This window comes from Myotis yumanensis, unplaced genomic scaffold (genome assembly GCF_028538775.1).
Source record: "Myotis yumanensis isolate MYYU_CA2020_CCGP unplaced genomic scaffold, mMyoYum1.0.hap1 SCAF_9, whole genome shotgun sequence".
Lineage (NCBI taxonomy): Eukaryota > Metazoa > Chordata > Mammalia > Chiroptera > Vespertilionidae > Myotis > Myotis yumanensis.
Window position 1 is genome coordinate 52,904,946 of NW_027223760.1, and position 27,017 is coordinate 52,931,962.

At 36.3% G+C, this 27,017-nt stretch overlaps 1 pseudogene; it reads left to right on the forward strand.

Moving 5' to 3' along the window:
• The first annotated feature begins 22,847 nt into the window (after nt 1-22,847).
• On the forward strand, nt 22,848-22,983 carry LOC139017064 (5S ribosomal RNA; annotated as a pseudogene).
• Nucleotides 22,984-27,017: the final 4,034 nt, after the last annotated feature.

The following is a 27,017-nucleotide window of genomic DNA, read 5'->3' on the forward strand; positions in this document are numbered from 1 at the left end:
TGGAAAAGAGAGTGAAAAAAATGGTGCCCTTGATTTGTAGCAGGAAGAGGCAGAAAGATTGGAAAGAAAAAGTCACTAGAAAAAGCAGGAAGTGATTTCTCTGCTTTTTTCGGAGCACGAAGAAATTGCAGGAAGAGGGGAAAAGGAAATCCTGATATGGCTTACCTGAAAATAAGAACTCTTTTGAGAAAAAGCAAGTGCTATGTGAATGAATAAGAAAGGGCTCAGCCAGAATCTGACATTAGAACAGCATCCTACTGAGAACAGAACAATAACAGCTCACATTTACTGAACATTTCCTATGTGCCAGGCACAGTTCTAAACACTTTGTATGTGTTAATTCATTTAATCCTCAAAATAACTCTGGGACTGGAGTATGGGATGGAAGACAGAAAAATCCCCCCTGGTTCTTTGAGAACTATGACTGATTTGGAATCATGTTTAGCTTGGGACTTCATGAGCCTTGGGACATTGTGGGACTCTGGATCAGCTTCTGCAGGCTACAAATCCAAAGTTTTATATATATATTACACACACCTTAATGAAGTATGTTAAGCGATGAGCACTGGAATATCTAGTGTATTTTCCAGCAGCTGTTCAAAGTTAAATATGATGCCAGGAACAGTTCTGACAAAGACTTCTATTGACATTCAATAAATATTGACTTATTGACTGCTTCAGCTTTGTGTTCAGAATAAAAGAAACTGTTTATCCAAAGTAATACTTACATAAATGAATGAAAAGATAGAGCCATGTCTCTGAGAAAGATGTCTGAACTGATGATAGTTTTCTTTGAACTATTTTTTTTTTTTTTTGCTTACGTTTTAATGGAAATATGACCTCAAAAACTTGAGGCTGGGTATGGGGAATATATAAGCTATACAAAGAGATGACAATAGAAAATACCAACTAAAGAGATATTGGTCATATTTGTTTTCAGCACATCTTGGTGATTTTTGAGTATCCATTTAGATAATCAAGAATTTTCTTTTAAATGTGTTAAAACCCAATTTTTTTAGTTAAAAAAAATCCAGTCTAGCTACTTCATAAAGGTTGCCTTTTCTCTTTATTTCAATTCTATGCAAAAATTTCTCTCTGCTCTCTCAGCAGTATTCTTTTCCCCTTTAAAGTTCCAAACCCTATTCTGAAGCTGTTTCATGACTGTTTTCAGACTCCTGGTAAAGTACTGGAGGGTGTGTTTGTGCATGTGTGTGTGTGTGTGTGTGTGTTCGTGTTCACACACACAAGTGCATTCATGTGTGTTTTTAACAGTAAAAATAAGAAACCACCTTTCCATTTGGGTTAGAACTGAGATGAAATGAGGAATGGCCGCCACCAAGCAGAAAATGTGCTCACTTTATGTGTGCCAGTTAATTACAACACTTCAGAGGCGCTTCGGAAAGGATAAGGCAAGCTGCATAAATTTAGCTGTAATCCAGGCAGGCAAAACTAATTTGCAGGGGATGGCCTTATCTAGCCACTGCAGCTTTCTCAGAAAATTAACCTTGGATATTTGGGCCCAATTCAGAAAGTGTTTGATTTTTTTCCTTTCCCTGCTCAGCATAAGAGAATTTTTGAATTCAATACAATACCTGACTTTTAAGAGGCACGATGAATGCTGTAGGCAGTTCAGAGTTATTACTGACAAGCAAAAATATATATTTTATATATACACATGGATGATTGTCCTTCATGCCCATTATCCTGCCTTCTTACATGCGCACCAGAGGGTTTATCACTGTAGGTATAGGGGGTTTCTCGGATTAAGAGAAGGATGCAACTCATTTTTAATGTACTTAGAAAAATTCATCAAAGTTCATTGCAGAATAAGTCATGCACAGTGACTTGCTCATTCCAGTGTAAATGAAGAAATCCCCATAAAAATATAAGTTTAATGAAGTGTTGGAGCCAAGTGTTGCCTGTCATTGCTATTATCAATGGTTTTGACCCTTCCTTGATCCCCCAAGATTAATTAATCTCATACAGCCTAGTTAAAAGTTTACCTTTTTTAAAATCATACACTCACTCATTCAACCAGCAATGACTGAAGTCAGAACACTTTCATATGATTTTTTCATTTAATCCTCATAATACCCATTTGTATTTTAATCATTTCACCAGTACAGGAGTCGAAGATTTCATATGTCAGTGTTGCCAATGCACTTTTTAAATATCTCAAAGCAATGGCAAAATATAAGCATAGAAAGAGCTCTAGTATTTGCATGAGAGGATTTAAGGGTTCCCCCCCCAAAATTTTAGATTTTGTTTTAACAATATCTTTAGAATAACAATATAACTGGTACCTATCTTTCTAAATTTTAAATTGTGACTGATTTTTTATTGATCAGCTTTACTCATAAATTCATAATAAGCCACACATGACCGCCATCAATAGTGGCTGAGCTGAACTTTAAAGAAAATTTCTTTTTATATATCTCATCTGTAATGTCATTGTTTCATTCATTTCAAACTATAGGAGTTACTTACTCTAAAGTACCATGAACTCAATTGGCAGTAATTGTTCTTGAGGATGTCACAATTAGGCAGAAAAGAGAGTATTCATAATAATAAAAGAGCCATTTTAAAACATAGATTGCACATTGAATCATGAAATGTGAAGAAATGACTCCCATTTGGATCTAAATTTTCCTCATGCTTGTTCAATAGCCAAGGCTAAATGTTATGGCTATTTATAGTTATACTCTAGGGTGAAAAGGGGAGAATTAGATGTCATAAAGAATCATACATAATGCATAGAGACTTAAACTATATTTTATGAGAACTGAAAAATTTAAGAAACTCTGGCTGAAATATAGAAATCTCACACCAAGCAGAACTTCCTCATACACGATAATGTTAGTAAAGATTTAGAAGGCAAGAACACAGTAAACCCTCAAACCATCTTGGTCTGATCTGAATTTCTCCTACATGTAACATATTTTAATGAGGAATTGGAATAAATATGTTGACGCTCAGTTTGAAGGACACTGGGAAGAGGACCACTACAGATGCCAGTGCATTAAATATCTGCTGACTATGGAATAAAATTACAAAACAACTAAACAGATGTTTGCTTACTCTTCCCTACCAATAAATTGTTTGTAATTGACTTTTTAAAAGTCCTTTTTCTTATAGCAGCTTTAGGTTTATAATAAAATTTAAAAAAAGATAACAAACAACATTTCCATATACCTCCTACCATACACAAGCAGACTCTCCTCCATTATCAATCTCACTCACCAGGATGGTACAATTTTTTCCATATGTATCAATGTTTTGTTTTTTATTTGATTTTTCAAAAATATTATTTTATTGATATCTTTTAGAGACAGAGGAAGGGAGAAGGGGACATAAAAACATAGATATGAGAGAGAAACATCTCTCAACCATGTCCCACAGACACCCCAACCCCAGATAGAACTCAGTAGAACCAGTGACCTTTCTGTGCAAGGGACAATGCTCACCCAAAGGAGCCGCACCGGCTGGGCGGATGGTACAATTTTTACCAAGGACATCATCACCACCCAAAGTCCATAGTTTACCTTGGGGTTGTAGTTGACTTTTAAAAGATATTTTCTCTTTCAGTCAATTTCTAAAATATTGTTGATGTTTGATTATAAAGGGACCCAATTCACTAACAACACAGAACAAACAAGGTTGTGTTACTGATCCCACATTGCAGCAATCACCCACGACATTGTAGAACCTTCTGGGGTTGGGAAGTTGTACATAACCACTCTGATTCCCCTAGGGCCTACTACAGTGTTTGTAACACAGAAGACATACAATAAATGCTGGCCAAATGAATGTGTGACTAATAACTGTATGAGCTCTTGAAGAATGAATGAAAGTTAAATTTTTATTTTTTAATAGTCCTCCAGGGATATATTCATTGATTTGAGAAAGAGAGAGAGAAAGAGAGAGAGAGAGAGAGAGAGAGAGAGAAACATCAATTGATTGCCTCCCACATGCCCAACGGGAGGTCGAACCTACAACCTAGATATGTACTCTGACTGGGAATCAAACTTATGACCTTTTGGTGCACAGGACGAGGCTCCAAACAACTGAGTCATACAGGCCAAGGCTGAAAGTTAATTTTTTTTTTATTTTCCTAAGAGTACTCTACGCTTTATCATCTCAATGTTCTGAAAAACTATAGGGTGTCCTAGCTGGTGGCTCAAGGGTAAAGGAACTAAACCACAGCCACTACCTCCCCTTTTTATCCCCATCCCATCCCCAGCCCACCCCATTCCTCTCATCCCACAAACACACCTCACATCCAACTTCAGCAAGAGCAACTCTAACTTTTAAAGTCTATAAAATATGGTGATACTTTGGAAATAAAACAGTTCAAGTAACAGTTTGATTTACCTGAAAAATCCCAGGAATACTTCTAGTACATAAAATAAAGTACATTTATTTTCTATTTGTACAGCCTTTCTAAAAAGATGCATTAATCTTCTATCGCATCTGTTACACAAAATGTGGCTTTGGTTTTCATTTCTTTGTTTTTTAATAATCATATTACTGTTCCATAGTTTTAAAAAAATTTATGTCCCTTAACCTTCATTTTCAAAATTATTTTAAAAGGATTTCTCATAAATTACCAACATTTCCTAAATTAAAATTAATAATATCACTCTTCCTTAGACTGTCATGAGGTTTAAAATTTAACTAAACAAAATGATTTTCATTAATACAACATACTCCTTTTATTCAACCAAATTTTATAGGTTGCTACTATGGACTGGACTTGCATAACACTGGAGCGAAACAGTATCGGCTCTCACAAAGCAAGTGATAGTCATTTACTTTCTGGAAAACTTTTATAAATATTATTTTTGAATCATAGGTCTATGCTGTTTATAGCAACCAAGTCACCTACAGTTTTACAAACATATTTTTAAAACTACAGTACTCCCCAAATTTTCATCTTTGCCTCACTTATTGGGCACACAACAGAAGCCACAATTTTGTGCTGGTTGTAGCAGTAATGAGTACTTTAAGGGAACCACACTTAAGAAAGGCAATGATGTATCTGTTTAAAAATGGGATCCCAAACCCATAAATGTAAATATAAATTTATACATTTTGTTGAGAGTCATACACTTAAAAAACAACTACACCTTATCCCTATACCTTCTTTTGGAACAAATGCATTGTTTTATTTTTTTTCTAGAATTTCAAGCATTGTCATACCTATATTGAGGAGCATAGTTCCAATTTGTCTGATTCACTATAACAGAGTTGTAGCCCCAGATTTAGGAATATGTTCCTCAGGATGTACCCAAAAATGTTACTTCACTGGGGTGCAAGAAACCCAATATTAGTGTTTTAATGTATGTTTATGTTTATAAAAACAATGAAGTTCACTAGACATATGTATACTGATTGACACTAGTATCTTCCATGGTCCATATATCAAAAGGAAAGGTGCTGCCCTATAGTGAGTGAGGTATCTCAAGGCAAACATAGATGTTCTACCATGTGGAGTGGGGAGCAGCACTATTTTCCTGACATATTGAAATTTACACATGCCCCATTACAGTAATTTATTGATTGCCTATCATAAAGCAATGAACCATCACAAAATAGACATATGGATTTACAAGATTCATACAATCAACCTCAGATTGGGGATACTCCAATCTCAAGTAAATGGTAATAGCTGGGCCAGCTTCCCAGTGCGAGCTCTCCATCGGTCATGTTATAAGACCAAAACAACGACAACTCCATCTATCAAAACATTAGCCTCAACCAGGGTTGGGCAACCCCTGGCACGCGTGCCAAACATGGCACTCCAGTAACTTTTGCTGGCACGCGAAACCCTCACTTATAATCTTCCATTTACAATTTTTGTGAACATTTGAATGAGTTAAATGTTAAATTACAAGGAACTTGCAAGACACTTGATGTTATGTTTGGTTACATAAAGGCTTTTGAAAAGAAACTGGAAGTCTTTAAGAGGGATGTGGATGGTGAGAGATTTAGATATTTCCCAAACCTCAAGAGGCACATCAAAGACCCCCCAAAAGATGACAGAAAAGACTGTCAAAGCCTTCAAAAGCTGTTTTTAAACATTATCAAGTCAACTATTGAGCAGTTCTTCTCAAGATTTGCGAAATTCAGAGAACTGGAAGAGACAGCAAAATTCATGAGGTTTCCAGACAGCATGAAACTGGAGGAACTAAACTTACAAATGTTTTCATGGATAGACATGGCTGACTTTGAAATGCAGTTGATTGAATTTCAGAGTAGCTCAATTTGGAAGCAGAAATTTATTGACCTTAGAGTTGACTTGGAAAACATTGAAAAAAAGTGATTAGAGACAGGAGTACCAGAAAGAATTGTCAAAAACGAACTATTGAGGACTTGGAATGCCATTCCAGAAAATTTTTTCTGTTTAAAAAACTTTGCAACAGCGTTACTCTCCATGTTTTCATCCACATACGCTTGTGAATCTTTGTTCTCAGTGATGAATTTTGTTATAGGAGTAGCCTGATGGATGAAAGTAGTAGCTCATGCATATCTCTGAAGATCACGAAATATAAACCTGATGTAAAATCTCTGTCATCAGTGATGCAGCAGCAAAAGTCCCACTGATAATATCAAATGGAGTCATAAAGTTTTCTGTCAGACTATCAGTGTACATGTATTCATTAAAAAATAAATGTATTTTTCATCATCATATACTGTGTTTTTGTCGCTCAAATGAATTTTATTATTTCTTCAAGGTTCTTCACATACGTACACCTTAAGAGATATCAAGTAGGCATAACATGTTCTCAAAAAATTAGGGTTGGCACGCAGAAGAATTTTGAGTCAGAGATTTTGCTGGTTTTGGCACGCACTCACAAAAAGGTTGTCCACCCCTGGCCTAAACCATCCAAGTTATGAGACTGTTTGAGTGATGGACTTATACCACTTTGTTCCACTGTTCAGTTAAAACAAAACAAAACAGTAATTTCTAAAAGGTTGTTTGTCCACTTTTATCACCTTTTTACATTCTACTCTTCTGTATGCTGTATATGCATAAAGCAGATCATCCATATAATTTTCCATAAATAAATGACTAGCAGGAGCCATGCACAATTTTTTGTAAGTGGGGTTGCCTAATATAAACATTTTGGAGCCCACTGACCCAGAGGATTGTATCCTACTACTAGCAGGGATCCAGGCAGAAAACACAAATGCCCCTTCCCATTTTTGTAGGCATAACCAAACTCTCCTATTACCCCTGACAAAGAATAGTGATTGAAAAAGGACACAACCATTACAGATGGAGACACTCCCAATTCTATTATACCTGGTAGCATGCCTTTCATTTGAGGCTTTGATGACAATAAGTTCATGAAAAATGTCCTTTTACCATCCTCCTTTAAAGAACGAGAAAACAGATTCTGAAATAGGCAACTATTCATCCCTTTTATTTAGTCTTAGATCTGATAAAGAAGAAATCTGGAAAGGAAGTGGAGATTTATTTAACTGTTGTGAAGCTTCATACAAATAAGCCTATGGTGCCTAAGCTTAGTGGTAAATCTATCATCACTCCAGATTTTATTATTTAAAATGTTGATGTGATTCTTCTTGGGTTTGGGGGTTGGGGATCTTTGCTGTTATGAGTGGGCATATCAGAAAGATGGTCAGGGTGAGCCTTTATAGTCCAGCTGCACATCCTGGGGTATGGGGAAGGCTTGTGTCTGCTGATATCTGCAGACCTTAGGAAGACTGAGAACTAGAATCGGTCTCTAACTGGAATTGAAAATAACTCCTTAGCTCTGAAATTTCCCATTGGAAATTTTAAATTCAGACAATGCCCATTAGCTAAGCTTGCCTTTTTCTGTGATTTGGGGCTATGTCCTAATTTTCAGAAAACAAGCCCAGAAATTTTACTATCTTGATTCACATATTCAGCACTCTTAGAGTTTTGGCAGAGGCAGAATTGTAAATTAATAGTAAAGAAACATTGTGGAGAGTGACACAATAGAAGTGTGAACAAACCAGTATAAAGCACCAGTGGCTAACTGACCAACTTGGCCCACCTGACTCAGGAAAGTTTAGGATCATGTTATATTTTAAATAGTTCTCCAAGACTTACTCACATGGGCAAGGATGGAGAATTGTCTAGGCACAATGTAAAGAATGGGGGCATAGGTGTTCACAGGAGTACTAAAGACTTACCAGGTGCTTCAGTGTGGCTGGAAATTGCATGGGCAAAGTTGGACAAGAGAAGGTTGGGATCAGATGGCAGAGGTAAGGCCAGCAAAATAGATCAAGATTAAATTTTAAGAGGCTTTTAATGTTTTTGGAGAATTTAGATTTTGACTTGGGATCCTAGAGAACCATCACAGATTTTACATTATGTGAGTGGTTAGATTTTTTTTTTTTTAGAAAGAACTCTTCCAGGAACTACTTTTTAGCCATAATGTGGCTTCTGGCCTTATATTTGCTGTGAATTTTAACCGTGTGTTTCTAAATCCTTGACATTTTCCTAAGTGGCTGACCCCATTGTCTCTTACACAAGAACTTCAGAATCTGCTCTGGTTATCAGTTCTAGTTCCCATGTTATCTACACCATCTATCATCACTCCAATCTTGACTTTGACTTACACTAAAACATGTAAATATATTTAGATAAGTCTCAACTATCTAATCACAAAAATCTTTCAGTATTACATTTTTCAGATCCAAAATTTATATTTTAATATTTTAGGGAATTTAAACATTGTGGAAATGTCTCCAAATGGAACCGAAAAAAATACAAGTCTTTTCTGAACCTAGCAATTTAGAAAAGCAAGTTAAGAAGAATATCTTTACTCTTTTTTGTTTTATTGCTTCTATAAAATTATAAAATAATGATTTCCCCTTTCTACTCCTTGGAGAAAAAGCCACATACTTTTATAGACAAGGGAGGGAGTTAGTCAGCTGCCACTAAACAACCCTGGTGGCAACATTGTTGTTAAGAATTTTTTATGTAGATGGCCAATATATAGGACTTCGGGCTGTAGGAAGTCATAGGGAATAGGATCATTACGGCAAAAACAGTTAATCAATTCTGAAACTGTTCATGGTCTTGGCCCCTTCCTCCCAATCCCCCCCTATGTCCTCACAAATAGACCAATAGTCAGTTCTAATCAGGCTTGATTAAAAGAAAAATCAACTTATAGGTAACACTTCCTACCTCTTTAATTTTCTTTCCTTCATTTTAATGTTTACAGTTGAGTCATAGAAATTATTTTTTTAAATCCTCTACATTGACTTTTTAAAAAGCCAAAACAACAACTAAGTAGGCTCTTAAAGTTGAGTAATTATTGTTAACAAATTCCACACTCATTATCTAAAATATTAATTCTAGAATATTATTTTTACAAAATAACTTCCATACTTTTTGCTTTTCTAAGCAAGACTTTGCGGAGATTGCTTTTCCAGATTAGTAAAAATTCCTAGTAAAGGAATTTTTACTAATAAGACTTCGAAATACCAAGTAGTTACCTTTGAACTTAGCCCAAGGTAGAATTCTGCAGTTTAAAGTCAGTGATCCATTGTAAAATTTAACATTCCAGTTGCTTAAGTAATTTATGTATACAATTTAATAATATTTAACAGGATTTGCATATTCAAAATACAATAAGCTTCCAAATAAAAATCTAGGACAGGATTCCAAAAATACCCAAGATCTAACCATTTTTTTCTGAAGACAATCAGCAGGCATTTTAAAAATTAACTCGCTTTACCCATTATGAAGTATGTACCATTAGAAGACCAAAAATAGTCAGCCATTTACTTGTGAAATATGGAAACAATAAACTATGCCACTTCTTCTCCTCACCAAATTCCCTATGAAACTGCCTCACCATTGATACTCTCTGAGTAGCCTCTGTAAACATCTTAATTAATAATTAGCTTAATTTTATTTTTGCCATGTATTACTTATTTGACAAACTTCTTTAAAAATAATAATAATAGGAATGCTAGTGACAAAAGGAAAACTTTATTACCTTAGAAATGAACAAACTAAAGTCACACATAAACTACCAACCAAAATGACTTAACAGTGTGGAAAACTATTTACAATATGAAAAAATTATAGGGTAATATCTGTCTCTGATATTTTTGTCTCAAAATACTGATATGAAATTTATACTGTTAAAAATTCATTTTGCAAATAGCATTGAATAGAACATAATTGCAAATTATAAATTTTGAATGGAAAGAGCATAGATATTAGGGTGAATCTGACCTGACCTCACATCCTCACTCACTCACTTAGCCATCTGAGCTTAAATTTCTTCATCTGGAAAATACCTTCTCATTCATTCAATAAATATTCACCTAGCAACTTCTTGGGCAAAGTACTGTGTAAAACATCTGCTGCTGCCCTCCTGGGGGTTACTTTGTTGCTAGGGAAACAAATATTAGACAGCTAATTTCACAAATGTAAGTTTAATTGTCATTATGGCAACTCCGAATGAAAAGCATTTACGGGGAGTCTTGGCCTGTCTAATCTAGAGAGTCAGGGAAAGTTCCTGGAGGAAGTGATACCCATAGTGAGTTTGAAAGAAAAGGAGTAATTAACTAAGAATGGGGGGTGGGGGACCTGAAGAATTTCTGCTTCTTTGACTAACTGGAAGACAGCCAGAGGACAGACCAACGGGAGTGCAAAGAGAAGGGAGTGGTAGGAGAGGGGGCTGGTGAAGTAGGCAAAAGCCAAAGCACATCTGTTAAGTATTTTAGTTTCTATCCTAAGGACAAGGAGGAGCTAGAGTGATTTAAGGAATAAAATGTCTTAAGAGCTTTGACATTTTTTGAGAAATCACTGAAGCTGGTGATAATGAATTTAAAGGGATTAGAGTGGGTAGAAATGCAGTGAAACCATCTAGAAAACCATTGAGCTTTCTAGCTGAGAATAATGGCCATTTGTAGTACAGTGGTGGCAATACAAATAAGAGAAGTCAAGAGATTTGAGAAACATTTAAGTTATATTTGGCATGATTCACAGATAGACTATATGACGCATGAGGGGGCTGGGGTGGGGGTGTCAGTTTTGGGTATCCCTAGTACAGGGTGCCTGTGACATATCCAAGTAGATATCCTCATTAAGCAGATGGATAAATAGATACATAGTTCAAGGCAGAAGTCAGAGCTACAGATATTAATGTAGATAAAAATATTACCTTACATATATTAGGGAAATTCAATATAAAAAGTGCCTAACAATGCTGAAAACTCAGTGGTACTCACCCCTCTCCTAAGTAGCCTCCTCTTCTACTTGGTAAATTTCTTCCCTGAGCGAAGACAAGTAGTCCTGGGTCCAATTTCCCAAACTCCTAAGATAGATAAATGAACAGAGTACTTGCTTTATTTCCAGGTAATATTCAAGTCCTCTTAAATGACCTCTCTGGTGACTCTAAGGACCTCCCACAGAATATTGAAATAGAGGAAGTTGTATATGAGAGCCTTATCCAACCATTTGGCAGGAGAACTCAGGCAAATAAGAGTCCCAGGTTTCTGTAGGGAAAGCTTCATGTGGTAAAGTATATGTTAAATCAACAATGTTCAGATACCTAACCACCGACCTGAATTTCTCAAAAGGACCTAGTACTCAAAGAAATAGGCATATTTCTCAGTCTATGTACTCCCTCATCAATTTTTTTGTGAGTGTGTGTGCCCAGTCTCCCTGGGGTTCTTATGTGCTAATTGTAGCTAGAGTTTAAACACAACCCTTTCAAAAAATATACCATTTGGGGGGAAACTACTCCCCATAACAAGATACTACTTGCCATAACTCTAGGTAAAAGGCTATTCCCAAGCAAAATATTTATAGACTTTGGCTGAGAGAAAGATTGGTTATAAAAATAAACATCTCTCCTCTATCCAAGCAATAGATGATGCAAAGATCTTTCCCTTCCTCCCCCCCACCCCCAGAGCAGGTTATAATTAATCTAAAGAAATTGAGTCAGTGAATGTATATTACCCATGTTCAGATCTGTGGCATATGTGCAAACTTTGCAGATTTCAGTTTTAAAAAGAATCTTCAGAAATATCATTCTTGTCAATCAGCCAGTAACTGCCTACACGCTGTTCTAAGCACAATTAGTTAAAGCTTTTTCTTACCTTAAATTGGGCTCTTTTGCACCAAAATGTTTTGACTCAGCTCAGAATTTACAAAATTATGCTTTAGAAAGAGCCTTAAAGTCTAAAGCTAGAATTAATTTTGCATAGATAGATACATGGTAGGTAAACAGATAATGATGATGGATGGATGGATAGATGATAGATAGATAGATAGATAGATAGATAGATAGATAGATAGATAGAAAGATAGATAGATATTAAAACATTTAAATTGTGTTTGAATCAGCCAAATCAAGATCATGCCCCTTTTCTAGTCTAAGAAATGCAGATTTCCACTGAGTTCATACACATTTTCATCAATTAAACTTTTATGAAACACAAAATTCTGAGAAACACAAGGACACAGTGTCATGTAAGGAAATTTTTCATGATCTCTAATGAAAAATTTAAACTGAAATAAAGTATGATCCATTAACCTTACATCAGAGCTTACACATTCTCTAAGATCAAGACCATTGGTAAATTGCCCTTTGTAGAAAGCAGCACAGAATATTAGAAAGACAACCTACAGTGGGACTTGTGGCAAGTCACTTAACTTGTTTGAGCCTATTTTGCCACCTCTAAATGAGGTGACAATTCCTACAAGCAAAAAGAGCTGAGAATTAAGCTATTTTTGTGAAGCTACTGTCACATCATAAATACCAATAAGAGAGGGCCATTATTGTTTACTATTGTTATGATTATTATTGATCTGAATTTCATAATTTATTTAAGCGTTGTACTATTTCTTACCCAATATCAGTTCATCACAGAAAACAAAAAATAACAAAAAAAGTTCATTGTCAGGGGTCCTTGTTTCACATTTCCCAATAACTAATAAGTAGTTTAGTCTGTTTTCTATCAAAATATCATAATAAGCATAACAAGATTGGTCAGATCATTCATGAGCTATCAAATTACTTTATGTTCCATAAAGTTGCTATACTTGCTTAAGTGTTTTATTTTTTTAATCTGAAGATAGCTGCAGTTTTTCTTGTTGATCCTTTATAATGAGAATCAAGGATTGCCTTTTTTATTTGATAGGTGGAATTGGATTAATTATCCTGACTTACATTAAAGTATAAAGCCATAATTTGTACTAAACCATTATACAATGTGTTGAAAAATGTCTTCCTAAAATAGTGGAGTAGAAATTCTGTAACAAGAAGGGAATATATCTTATCCAACCTAAAGACATGGACATGCCAAGGCAACTAGTGTAAACAAGGGGCTGGAGGTTAATTACCTAAACAATTAAACTGTTTCTTTAAGTTGACTACATTTTTCCTCTTATTTTAGTATACAAACCTGTATTCTTAAAATGATATTACCGTATTATGCATGTGAATGTTTTATAGTTTGCTATAATTTAAAATAATTATTCTTTCACTATTAAAACTATGACACTATCCCATATACCATATCTGCATAAAATTATAAATTTTGGATAAATACCCAGAGATGTTTGCTCTCCTCTATGGAAAAAATATTAATGTTGGAAATATCAAAGAAATTAAACAGATATTTCTTTTTTCATACAGATGTTTTACATCTTTTAAGTGAGAAGTTCTGTATTATTTGACTAAACATATAAACTCAAAAGGAAAGATAAAATTTCTTATTTAATGTCACAAAAGTAAAAGTAAATTGGAAAAAAAAAAACAGCCTCAATATCAACTTAACTAAAAGTTTCAACTTCTGCACACACACGTGTATACAGTATATACATATATTCCTTTCTGTTCCCACTTCAATTGCACTTAAATTACCCAAGTGTAGCTTTATATTTCCTCTTGTTTAGTTACTAAGACTTCCTGCCTCCGTCTTTTTCCTCTGTTTCCCCTGCCGGTCCAGACCTGACATGAGTCACAACGTCATTAGTCTTACAGCCTAGTTATTCTCATGAACAATCTTGCCAAAACCATCAAATGCTTATACTGCCTACTAAATACATTCCAGATATTATAGCTTTACAATTTTGACCCATAATGTCTTTCATTCCTTATCTCTTACTATTTCCTAAAGCAGTTCTTTCCAAAGTCCGTTCCTCCAACACTGGTTAGATATACTTCAAAAAAAGAAGGACACGAGTTGGGAAGAATTGCACGCTACCTCTCCTGGCATTCCCTAATATAATAAACACAGAAAGAAATTAATAAATTCTATTAATAATTTATAAACAAGTAAACTTGTTTATTTTCTTTTAATCCAGGATATTAGCATTTTCTTTCTTACCTGACTTCAAAACTAACACACTTAATGAAAACTAACACAGTTTCTCTCCCTCTCTCTCTTCAAAAATAGTTATTAACATGTGTTCTGCAGACACACTTTGGGAAATTCTGTTCTTAAATTTGCCCTGTGCACCAGGCAAATGGAACACCTGTCTATTCTTTGATTACATTGTGCTTTGATACTGAGTCATTTCCGTGTTTTTTCCTCCATCTACAACACCTTTGCTTCTACTTTCTGCCTAGTGATTTGTGCATTTATCTAATTTTGCTACATTGGAAGCTTTTTGAGGACCAGGTTACATCTACTTAACTTTATATAATCTTCAGAATGTCATATATACTGCAGAAATGTTCCTATTTATAATCGTATAAAAGCACACCCAGAGTTTCCATGGCAAAGGCCACTGGGAGAAAAGACAAGAATTATGAGACTCTGGGGCATGTATGTCTCGGGGAAGACAGAGCTTACTTAGCATTTTCTAGACAAAAGAATATTGCTTATATCCGTGATGGTGAATATAAGAACACTCAAGTGGTGCTTCTTTGCTTGCAACATAGAGAAAGAAGATGCAAATCTAACAAAAGAACTACAACACACAGCAGAACTCTTCAAGAGGAGACACTACTTTGAAAAGGTGGAAATCTTAAAGAAATAATTTCCAGATTCTCAACTTCTGAACTTATTCTGTCAAAAACTTAATCTGCCTGTGGAGCGACTGAAGTTAAAGTTTTCTTTTCCCCCTTCCCTTTCACACTCACCAGTTTGCCTTGCCACAGAAAAAAGTCACAGCCCTCTTATGGCTTATTGCTTCCCATGAAATAAATCTTCAACAGCAGTCAAGGACAACTTTACTATCACCTTAAGCTAGGCATTGTAATCAACCCTCCTATCCATCCATAGAATTTGACATTTTACTTTAAATAATTATATATGAAAAATTGTAATATGTTTATATTGTTTTGATCAATTGTATGTTAATATTTATAATGCTAACTCAAGGCAGGAAAGGAGTTTAATACTTAAAGCCTTTGGTTATTTAAAAAAAATCAATTTGTAAATTATTTTTGTTGCAGAGAAGTATGATACGGTGATTAATAAAAACCTTTCAAGCATACAAGTATATTACATTAGTATAAAACTTGTTGCAGAAAGTGGAATGAAAGCACAAGTTCAGGGAGAAAAAAAAGAACAGTATAAAATTTTCAACTATTACATTAGGTCTTATATATACATATATAATATATACATATACACACATATATGCCTATGTATTTTATTAGATAATGGTTATCAAAGAGTGATGGAAAATTTTATTTCTTAATGTCAATATTTATAGTACACTGATCATGACATATTTTCTAATTATTTTAAAAGGTTTTTGTAAAGTTACAAATGTCTATTTAAAAATGTGTAATGAGTAGTTTTTAAAGTGTTTTTTTAGAGGTACATTGGCAAAAAAGAGACCATAGGCTTAATGCTAACAGGAAGAGGTTTGAGGCTACTGGCTACTACTGCCTTCTTCCACTTCTGACACCTAACCCTCCTCCTTTGCCTGTCTCCTCCACCACCTGGTGGTTAGGCCAAGCCAAGGGTTTCATTCTCTGGTAAGAATCAAAGACCAGGAACCTTAAATTACTCAAGAGCAATCACATGTGTATGTCACCCTGTCCCCACCCTGGAAAGAGCCACAGTCATGGTGCTAGAGGAAACAGCAGGAAATATAGGCCCCAAGGAAGTAGCAGCAAAGACACTGACGAATGGGGGAAGTCCATCAAAGCCCATGTACACTTGGGAAAGAGTAGAAGGTATTTTGACTGAAGTCCACAGCAACCACTTCAGAAGATGAGCATTGAACTGTCTAAAGACATTGCTGTGACTAGATTGAGCAGCTCCAACCAAGGCCTGAAAGATGAAGAAGGTGGCTGTGTAGATGGGACTTTGTGAGGAGAGAGATACTTGGTTGGTTCAGTAATCAAGCGTGGGGCTCTGACCCAGAGAACAGGATGACATGGCCCTGAGGCCAGTGACTGTGTTCCTTGACTCTCGTCATCTCAGGATAAAGACCTCCATGTTTGCGTGGGCCACACAATTTTTGTTCTGAGAATCCCCTTAGAATCCCTTTCCCTCTATCCTCTTTAAACCTTGGTTGCAGGAGTCAAAATTACACAGACAGCTAAGAAAATATTTACTCAATTAAGATTTAATTGAGGAAAAAAAATAGTTTGAGGTGCTGAAATTTTTTATGTTGATTTTCCACATGAATCAAATTCTGAAAAGAATTACTTGATCTTCCACTTAACTTACCTGTATAGGTCAGACTGCCTCTATCTGAGGGAAAAACACCAGGCCAAAACATGTTCAAGGCCATGTGCAGACCACAGGGTTGCAGATTCAGGCCTGTCAAGGGCTGTGATCCAAGTTTAGTATCATCAACATGTGTTGACAACAATGCTTTTCTCCCTAACTCACACACAAATACACATATTATCAGTTACTTGCCAAGGTGCAAATTCATTTAAGATAGTTAAAGTTTATTTCGGTGTACAAAATAGTCAAGGAACTAAGCTTTTGAAATTTATTTCTAAACAAAGGAAAGTTATCTGGAGCTCTCTTGGATAAATCTTTGTCCATACCTAGGAACTGTGTGCTGTGACTTGAAGAAAGGAGCATTACCCTGGACTCAGGTGACCTCAATTTCAACCCAACTCTACCAGGTACTATTTATGTTACCTTAGCCCCCCAGGTACCTCCTCCTTAACATGAGGTCCTGTCTGCCTCTACAGCTTAAATAAGAATACAGGGGCAAAACTGGAGTCAATGGTAATTTTCTTTCTTTCTTTTTTTTGACACTTGAAAGGTATTATCACAGCATTAAGTGCTTGGATTTGCATTGGTCTCCACTTGAGAGCAAAAGAACAATGAAAAGAAATGGAAAAATAAAAGAATAAGGACATTTTTGTGGATTCAGCAACAAGACCAACATTAGAAAAAGCCAAAGCCTGCAAATTATATGAATTTAGGCTAATTGTTCAGGAGCTTTTTCTGGTTGCTGTGAATGCTTAGAAACTTAAATCACTTTCATTCATGAATATGAAATCAAATACATCTAATTTAGCCTAAGTTGATCATTCAACATAAATAAACAAGTCATATAATGAGTCACATAAGAATACTAAATTTTTAAATGAATACCAAGAGGATTTTATTTTAAGGGGCTAGTTTCATTTTTTAGAAAGCAACGAAAGAGCCCTAGCTGGTTTGGCTCAATGGATAGAGCATTGGCCCGTGGACTGTAGGGTCACCAGTTCAATTCCAATCAAAGGCATGTACCTTGGTTACAGGTTCGATTCCCCAGCCCAGATCGGTGCAAGTTCAATAGATGTGTCTTTCTCACATCAATGTTGCTCTCTCTCTGTCTCTCCCCCTTCCTTAAAAAAAAAAAAAAGGAAGAAAGAAAGAAAGAAAAAGAAAAAAGAAATTAAAGATGTGGAAATGCCAGTGGAAAATATTTAGGATAATAATAATAATAATAGTGATAGTGATATTTAGCTAAGACTTAAAAATACTTATGTTGCCCCGCCAATGTGACTCAGTGGTTGAGTGGCCATGATTGGATTCCAGTCAGGGTACATGCCAGGTTGTGGGCTCAGTCTCCAGTGTGGGGCATGCAGTAGGCAGCCGATCAATGGTTCTCTTTGATCATTGATATTTCTCTTTTTCTCACCCTCTCCCTTCCTCTCTGAAATCAATAAAAATACATTTTTTTAAAAATACTATTTCTAGGTACTGAATGTTAAATATGTTAAGGGCATTCGTGGGGAGACTTTACATATACTACTTTCTCACAACAACTCTACAATATAGGTATTATTATTATAGCTCAGTTGTGTTGTTGTTATTATTGTTTCCACTATGAGAATAAAGAGCACGGGGCCCAAAAATTCCCCCCAACTAGAATGGGGAAAGAAGCTAGAAAACAAATCCAAAATTCATCTTGCTTAACCACTAGCCAGTAATGTTACTGGAACTACTCTGTGAGACCTGAGGAAAGTGGAAATAAAAAGGTAACCTGCCAAAGGAATTTTTCCTTCTGATTCTGTTCTCACTCCATGTCCCCATGGTGCTCTATAAGCACAGATCCTTTGTGAGAGCCAAGAAAAGAAGCATATTCTGCTTAAATCAAGGTTTTTTTAGTATAAATTTAGAGATGTGATGAGTTAAGTCCTGGCTTTATTATTATTGTTGCTGTTATTATGGTTATTTCCACCTCTAAATGTATGGTACTTCTCTTAGGAATAGTAACCTGTTTAAGAAAGTGAATTCTTTTTACCGTAAGCAAAAAAATCACTCCTAATTCTTGCCTAGGATGTCAATATGGTCATCAGATGTTCAGTGACACTGAAAATTTAGTTTGCATGACTACCAAATTTGACACTAGTGTCTGGAAGCCTTCTCTAACTTGTAACACCATTCATGGTCTCAAGCTCTTATACACTCACACTGTCATAGAAAGGCAGCCAAAAAGGCAGATTGTTTGCCTAAAGGAATAAAAAGAAAGCTGAAAACAATATAACCTCTGTTTCAATGAATCAATTTAAATATAATAGAAAAATTGCATAGCAATGGTCATAACAAAAGCAACAACCAAATTAGCATTATTTAATGTCATAAACACTATTCGGACTTGGCTTAAAATTTCTAGGCAGTCTTTATGTTGGAGCCACCCCAGACTCAAAATTCATTTTTGCTACTGAGAAAATGTTGGTGCCTGTTATGTATCAGTGATGAACTAAGCACCAGATTCACGTGGATAATTAGCCACCAGACACAGTCTCCAACCTCCTGGAGCTTATGGCCTACATCTGTTCACACTGATGGAGACTGAATTCTGTCAGCAAGACCAAGAGGTGACGGACAGTAGTAAGACGATGGAGTGAGATGGTAGAAACAGGAATAGAAAAAGCCAGTGAGAGTTAGAAAAAAAACAGTGAGAGTGACATGATGAAAATGAGAAAGAGAATGGTGCCCCCAAAGACTCAGGATTGCCCAGCACTGCCCTATTCATTGATCTGAGAGCACCTTCCTTGTAACCTTTTTATAATACCCAATCTTTCATTATTACAGCAATCTTTATGAGGAGCCTAACTTTATATTCTTGGATTAATATTTATAGTTTCTAAGGCAAATAGTAAGTTCCCATATTTTATTATATTACATTTCTTTTTCATTAAAACTAACATGCTACAGAGTTCAGGATCTAACAGTGAGGTGATAAAAAGTGAAAAACTAAATGTCAGCTCCTTATGAGGTCATAATAGCTTAATGACTGATACTGCACCAACAATGTGTGTAGATACAATATGCACAACATACATATATTTTAATTAACTTTATATTATCTGAACTGTATTTCAGAAAATTACTATAAATAGGAATAAAAAAATTAATTTTTGTGTTTCTATAAAAATAATTTATTTCTAAAATAAACAGGTTTTTACTATTAACTATATGTATATATTATGTGGAGTGCACAATTCTATATATTATAAACCTCATATATTTAAGAGCAAAATGCTATGCTAAATTAGAAAAGAACATTTTTAGCTATTACATGACTATGTCACTTAATTCACTGAAATTTTCAAACATATTTGTTGTTAAAAAAATCTTTTAACAGCCCTAGCCGGCTTAGCTCAGTGGATGGAGCATCAGCCTGCGGACTGAAGGGTCCCAGGTTCGATTCCGGCAAAGGGCACATGCCTGGGTTGCAGGCTCGATCCCCAGTAAGGGGTGTGCAGGAGGCAGCCAATCAATGATTCTCTCTCATCATTGATGTTTCTATCTCTCTTTCTCCCTTCCTCTCTGAAATCAATAAAGAAATATATTTTTAAAAAATCTTTTAACATACAATATAGCATATTTCCTGTAATTATTAATTAGAAAAATAATAATTTTGATGTTATATTTAAAGCAATTTTTGGTATCCCCCCCCAAAAAAATGTATATACACTTTAATAGCTGATAGTTATTAAATGAAAATGAAATGTACTTTAATAAACACTGCTTTTATCATTATATTTAAAGTGTGTATACATTTTTGTGGTGACACCCTATATTTTGTGAAAATAATGTTAAATTTCCATTCCAAAACTCAATCAGGAAGAATCTAAAAATCTCAATAGGCCAATAACTATGGAAGAAATTGAAGCAGTCATCAAAAAGCTCCCAGCAAACAAAAGCCCAGGACCAGATGGCTTCTCAGGGGAGTTTTACCAAAATTTCAAGGAAGAACTAAAACCTATCCTCCTCAGACTATTACAAAAAATTCAAGAGGAAGGAACACTTCCAAGCTCATTCTATGAAGCCAGCATCACCCTAATACCAAAACCAGGTAAAGACAACACAATGAAAGAGAATTACAGGCCAATATCCCTCATGAACATAGATGCCAAAATCCTTAACAAAATCTTAGCAAATCGGATCCAACAGTACATCAGAAGGATCACACACCATGACCAAGTAGGATTTATCCCAGGAATGCAAGGATGGTACAACATCTGTAAATCAATAAACGTGATACATCACATAAACAAATTGAAAGAAAAAAAACAACATGGTCATATCAATTGATGCAGAAAAAGCATTCGACAAAATCCAACACCCATTTTTGATAAAAACTCTCAGCAAGGTGGGAATAGAAGGATCATACCTCAACATAATAAAAGCCATATATGACAGGCCCACAGCCAACATCATACTCAATGGTCAAAAACTAACACCATTTCCCCTAAGAACAGGAACAAGACAGGGATGCCCACTCTCACCACTCCTGTTCAACATAGTCCTGGAAGTATTAGCCATTGCAATTAGACAAGAAGAAGAAATAAAAGGCATCCAAATTGGAAAAGAGGAAGTAAAACTGTCCTTATTTGCAGACGACATGATATTATACATACAAAACCCTAGAGACTCCATCAAAAAACTACTAGACTTAATACATGAATTTGGCAATGTAGCAGGATACAAAATTAACCCCAAGAAATCTGAGGCATTGCTATACACCAATAGTGAACTTTCAGAAAGAGAGATTATAAAAGCAATCCCATTTACCATCGCACCAAAAAAATTAATATACCTAGGAATAAACTTAACTAAAGAGGTAAAAGACCTCTACTCAGAAAACTACAGGACGTTGAAAAAAGAGAGGAAGACATAAAGAGATGGAAGAACATACCATGTTTTGGATTGGTAGAATCAACATCATCAAAATGTCCATACTACCCAAAGCAATCTATAAATTCAATGCACTTCCCATTAAAATACCAATGGCCTACTTCAAAGATCTAGAATGAACTCTCCAAAAATTCATCTGGAATAAAAAAAGACCCCGAATAGCTGCGGCGATCCTGAGAAAGAACAAAGTAGGTGGAATCTCAATGCCAGATATCAAGCTGTATTACAAAGCCACTGTTCTCAAAACTGCCTGGTACTGGCACAAGAACAGACATATAGATCAGTGGAATAGAATAGAGAGTCCAGAAATTAGCCCAACCCAATATGCTCAATTAATATTTGACAAAGGAGGCATGAACATACAATGGAGCCAAGATAGTCTCGTCAATAAATGGTGTTGGGAAAATTGGACAGATATATGCAAGAAAATGAAACTAGACCACCAACTTACACCATACACAAGAATAAACTCAAAATGGATAAAGGACTTAAATGTACGACAGGAAACCATAAAAATTCTAGAAGAATACAAAGGCAACAAAATCTCAGACATATGCCAAAGCAATTTCTTCACTGATACAGCTCCTAGGGCAGTTGAAACTAAAGAGAAAATGAACAAATGGGACTACATCAAAATAAAAAGCTTCTGCACAGCAAAAGAAACCATCAACAAAACAACAAGAAAACCCACCTTGTGGGAAAACATATTTGCCAACGTCATATCTGATAAGGGCCTAATCTCCAAAATTTATAGGGAACTCATACAACTTAACAAAAAGAAGATAAACAATCCAATCAAAAAATGGGCAAAGGATCTAAGTAGACACCTTTCAAAAGAGGACATTCAGAAAGCCAAGAGACATATGAAAACATGCTCAAAGTCACTAATCATCCGAGAGATGCAAATCAAAACAACAATGAGGTACCATCTCACACCTGTCAGAATGGCTATCATCGACAAATCAACAAACGACAAGTGCTGGAGAGGATGTGGAGAAAAACGAACACTTGTGCACTGCTGGTGGGAATGCAGACTGGTGCAGCCACTATGGAAGACAGTATGGAGTTTCCTCAAAAAGCTGGAAATGGAACTCCCATTTGACCCTGTGATCCCACTTCTAGGAATATATCCCAAGAAACCAGAAACACCAATCAGAAAGGATATGTGCACCCTTATGTTCATAGCAGCACAATTCACCATCGCTAAGATCTGGAAACAGCCTAAGTGCCCATCAGTAGATGAATGGATTAGAAAACTATGGTACGTCTACGGCCATACCACCCTGAACGCGCCCGATCTCGTCTGATCTCGGAAGCTAAGCAGGGTCGGGCCTGGTTAGTACTTGGATGGGAGAAAACTATGGTACATCTACACGATGGAATACTATGCTGCTGTAAAAAAGAAGGAACTCTTACCATTTGCAACAGCATGGATGGAACTGGAGAGTGAAATAAGCCAGTCAATGAAGGAAAAATACCACATGATCTCACTCGTTCATGGATAATAAAGACCATTACAAACTTTTGAACAATAATAGATACAGAGGCAGAGCTGCCTCAAACTGATTGTCAAACTGCAGTGGGAAGGCCAGAGAGGGTTGGGGGGGCAGAAGGGAGGGGAGTAAGAGATCAACCGAAGGACTTGTATGCATGCATATAAGCATAACTAATGGACATAAGACACCGGGGGGTAAGGGAGGGCAGGGGATTGTCAAGGGCAGGGGGTGGGGGAAGGACACATATGTAATACCCTTTGTAATACTTATTATAATATTTTTTTTAAAAGAATTAAAAAAAAAAAACAATGTTTCAATTATAGAAGCTAAACAAACCCCAGATACCTGCTTTCAGCCAGCCGGGGGCCTCAGAAAATAAAAAAATAAAAAAATAATGTTAAATTTCTGTATCAACCAAAAATTTTACATGGTTTGCTTTAACATTAATTATGAAAATCATAACCAAAACAATCTATATATATAAAAGCCTAAGCGACCATTCGACTGTTCGACTGGTAGCTATGATGTGCACTGACCACCAGGGGGCAGACACTAAATGCACAGGCCTGGAAACATGGAACAGACTGATGAATCTCAGAGGGGAGGGCGCAGAGGGGAAGGGGAAGGACAGGAAGAGATTAACTAATGATCTTATATGCATACTAGAGGCCTGGTGCACAGATCAGGCCAAAACCCACAGCCCGACATCCCCCGAGGGGTCCCAGATTGTGAGAGCGCACAGGCCAGGCCAAGGGACCCCACCGGTGCACGAATCCGTGCACTGGGCCTCTAGTATTTTTTGTACAAAGAAAGTTAACTACAGCATAGACTCAGTATCTCTGGTGTTATAACAAAGATGATTCAAATGGGATCACTTAGCAATGGAGAACTTAGTAAAATCAGCACTGGAAATTCAATGGTGAATAAAATAGACATGATCCTTGGCATATTCAAGAGTGTAGCCTACTGAGAAGAATCATAATATCTAGAATAGATCTATTTGGGCATTATAAAAAGAACAGAAATTATTATTTGAGAATGACTCGACTTCCAAACTCTAGACTATACACAGTTTATGAAACATTTCACAGAAGATGGAACTTGGTACTATATCCTAAGTTAGTGTGAAATTGGTATTACTCCAAGCCTAGTTCAGTACTTATATTTTTCTAAGATGCCACTGGTTATAAGACATATTATTTTTATGTTCTGCTAGAATAAAAAAATACTGCCAATTAAAGATGGCATATCCTTGTTTGCAAGACACATCCCCTTTTCAGAAGTAGTAAAGTATGAAAAAATGTGCATCTTAAAATCAGTAAAACCCAATAAAGAAAATCTCACTTAAATCTCCCTTTGGTCAAACGCCAGTGGTCGGCAAACTCATTAGTCAACAGAGCCAAATATCAATAGTACAACGACTGAAATTTCTTTTGAGAGCCAAATTTTTAAAACTTAAACTATATAGGTAGGTACATTGTTATTAACTTAATTAGGGTACTCCTAAGGCTTAGGAAGAGCCACACTCAAGGGGCCAAAGAGCCACATGTGGCTCGTGAGCCACAGTTTGCCGACCACGGGTAGCCTGTTCATCATTAATGCTTCCCCAATTTTCTAAGCTGGTTCATGTCTCATATCCAGTGTCAGAATAGTAACTTCCTTGAAACAAGTCTTCTTTACTAAGTTCTGAATAGTCTATCCCCTTTCTTGCAATAGATAAACATAGTCACTTCAGAGTGGACTGTTTTTATAGGATAATGCTGGGGTGACTAATAGAAAGAAAAGAAAATGAGTAAACTGCCTGGAAATTAAGAATGCAAGAACTTGTTGCATGAAGTAAAGGGAGGAAGAGCAGGAAATATAAGCTTCCTGGGAGCTCAAATCTCTACAAGGCTCTGCGCTGACCATGATATTGTGCTGACCATGAGTAAGGATCCTGTCTTTGAATTTTCAAGACCTTCCTACCCTCTAATCTACCACCAACTAAAGACCCCAGGTATGTGGGACCTACTTGTCCAAAGGTACAATAACCACTACAAATCCAGCACATTCCTGAGTAACTGCTGGAAGAATAAGTAAAACAAAGGTCAATTCCCCAGATTTACTGTCCCCCAAGGAACTATATTTTGAGCTTGAAATGGCTTTTTTATCCCTGTATACATTTTATTTCCAATTCTGTTTTGTTTTTGTACTGAAAGAACCCCTTTTATGTTGAATGTTACCAGAAGTCTCTCTCACTGAACAGGCATTGGGGACTTTATTACATGCACTCTGACACAAGTGGGCGCTGTCCTGTCCACGACACCACAGGGCATTAATATTTCTGTCTCACGCCTCTCCAAGTCTACTAACAAGTGGAATAATCCTCACAGTTCAACATGTGGAGCACACCGGCCGTGGGAGTTTTGATTCTTTAGGTAGAACTTGCTGATATTCTAAAGACACTTCGTTAAAGAAAGAGAAAAGGTGGGTGGCCCTTTGAATTACAGAAAGTTCACTTCCAGCACCTACCCAGATACACGTGTAAAATGCTAGTGAGAGGGAAATACGGCTCACCAGGAACGGATGTTGCCTCTGAATTCTTTCGGTTCTGTTCTCACATCAAGAAAACTAATCATTAGGGATTAAAACCTACACTGTTTTATTTTTAGCTCAGTTGAGGAGAAACTTGTTATTTCTTCCACTCCATGAATGACACAGAAAATATCCTCTTTTTTTTTTTTTAATATATTTTATTGATTCTTTACAGAGAGGAAGGAAGAGAGACAGAGAGCCAGAAACATCGATGAGAGAGAACATCGACCAGCTGCCTCCTGCACATCTCCCACCGGGGATGTGCCCGCAACCCAGGTACATGCCCTTGACCGGAATCGAACCCAGGACCCTTCAGTCCGCAGGCCGACGCTCTATCCACTGAGCCAAACCGGTTTCGGCGAAAATATCCTCTTAAAGTCTAACAATATGAATAATTCTGCTGATTTTTCCAATTTGGGGAAAAACACCTACATTTTGTTGTAAATGAAGATTAATTATGAGTCACAGATATAAAGACATTTTTTCTATTTCTAAAATTCTACTTTGGTTACAGATAAGACCACCCGTGGTGGGAAATGGTCCTGAGAAGATTCTGGCAGAGGTGGGGTTTGGGCCCACTTCTATATGTTACTGTAGTGCAGTGATGGTGAACCTTTTGAGCTCGGCGTGTCAGCATTTTGAAAAACCCTAACTTAACTCTGGTGCCGTGTCACATATAGAAATTTTTTGATATTTGCAACCATAGTAAAACAAAGACTTATATTTTTGATATTTATTTTATATATTTAAATGCCATTTAACCAAGAAAAATCAACCAAAAAAATGAGTTCGCGTGTCACCTCTGACATGCGTGTCATAGGTTCGCCATCACTGCTTTAGTGGGTGGTGGTAGGGGATGCTCTGGGTCTGGAGAGAGAGTCAGCACCAGCCAAACTCCATGAAATGGGTTTCTCAACAAGAAAGGGGAGCTGATACTAGAAGGGAGCTGGGCAGACACTTTTTTAAAAAATTAAATTTATTGGGATGACATTGGTTAATAAGATTGTATAGGTTTAAAATGTAGATTTCTATAAACAATCTGTATATTGCATTGTGTGCCCACACCCAAAGTTAAATAATCTTCTGTCACCATTTATTTGCCCTCTTACCCTTTACTAGCTCCCCCACCGCTACGGTCACTTTTAAACCATAAACTCTAGGTCCAGATATAGGAACAAAGCATCCATGATATAACACAGACAAGGAACATGCTGGATTCAAATGCCTCAAGTATCAAGAACATCATTTAGAAGGAAAGTGTACTAGACTGTGAACCAGAAGATATGCTGCAGGGCAATGCTTGGGAAGTCTCAGAGCAGCCTCTTAATCTCTGTAAATGTAAGCCATTCCTATAACACACTGTCC